Raw genomic sequence first — 522 nt, 5'->3', positions numbered from 1 at the left:
GGGGCGGAGTGGTCTTTTGTCTTCACTCCAACCCTATTTGCAAATATACCTTTTGTGTTGCTAATAGTGTGTGCCTGAGGAATTATTATTCGCGAGCCTCCAAAAGAAACGAACCGCGATTTTTGCATCAAGTGTGGGAAAACTCTTAATTGTTTCAAAACTGGTTTTTGGCTACATGTTTGTTTAGAAATGGTAACTAATAGGGAGGAAACTTACTTTAGAAATGGTAACTAATAGGGAGGAAACTTACTTCAGACTTCAAAGCGAATAGGATTCGGTCATTGCAGAGTCTTATCAGCCTGTCCTTGGAGGCTGAGTTTGCTGTAGAAGTTTAACTGCTACACTATTATTTACGATGTTGTTAGTAAAATTTCTACACTTATACCTAGAGGACTTGGAGCAGCCTGTATGGGCCTCCCATACACCTGAGGGAGATGGTACTGCCCAAAGGGACTCTTCCTATGCATTCAAAGGAAATGGTACAAGCCACAGGGTGTTGCCCCCCGATACACCCAGGAGAGC

Source organism: Crocodylus siamensis, chromosome 8 (genome assembly GCF_052110815.1).
Source record: "Crocodylus siamensis isolate JL-2025a chromosome 8, ASM5211081v1, whole genome shotgun sequence".
In the NCBI taxonomy this organism is placed as follows: Eukaryota; Metazoa; Chordata; order Crocodylia; family Crocodylidae; genus Crocodylus; species Crocodylus siamensis.
Note: the sequence above shows the minus strand (reverse complement) of the source record.